General features: G+C 47.1%; 1 non-coding gene across 1 annotated transcript; it reads right to left on the bottom strand.

The window, feature by feature from the left end:
• Positions 1–98: 98 nt before the first annotated feature.
• TRNAL-AAG lies at positions 99–180 on the bottom strand. The gene has a single exon. It is a non-coding gene; the product is annotated as a tRNA-Leu (tRNA).
• Positions 181–669: the final 489 nt, after the last annotated feature.

Here is a 669-nt window from a genome sequence, read left to right as displayed (position 1 = left end):
CGCATTCCCCGGGCCCCAGCTACGCCTGGCGGCAGGGGGCGCTTTAGCACCCGCCAAACTGCGCAAAAAAGCCCGGTGAGAAGGGGCAAAAGATAAACTGGCAGCGGTGGGATTCGAACCCACGCCCCCGAAGAGACTGGAGCCTTAATCCAGCGCCTTAGACCGCTCGGCCACGCTACCCAGATGTGCCAGGTCCCTCCCAGAGGGCTACTAAATACATTTATAAGAAAGTGCGATGCAATTTTATTATAATGTGTATTTTATCTGATCGTAAAAAACATTTAGAAAAACTGTGGGAAACAACATGGCATTCCTCAAATATTAAAAACATAATTACCATATGATCCAGAAATTCCAGTTCTGGGAATATGCCATGTAGTTAAAATATCTGCTCAGATATTTAAACCCAGACTTGTTCCAAACGGGTTTTAGAGCGTAAAGCAGGTTAAGAATCTGTTCTGAGTGGGCGTTTAACCAGGAGACCTTCGGTTAACCCAGGCTCGGGTAGGAATCTCAGGAGGAACGATGGATTCGGCAGTCACCGGCCTCCTCCCCCTCACACTCCCAGGGGCGCAAAGGTCTGGCACAATTAATGCATGAATTATTGCAAAATATTAAAACTTTATGCCCCTCCGAAGAGGTAACCATTATTATCAGCTTATATGTCCT

This window comes from Myotis brandtii, unplaced genomic scaffold (genome assembly GCF_000412655.1).
Source record: "Myotis brandtii unplaced genomic scaffold, ASM41265v1 scaffold407, whole genome shotgun sequence".
Taxonomy (NCBI): Eukaryota; Metazoa; Chordata; class Mammalia; order Chiroptera; family Vespertilionidae; genus Myotis; species Myotis brandtii.
Note: the sequence above shows the minus strand (reverse complement) of the source record. Positions and strands in the feature narration are given on the sequence as shown.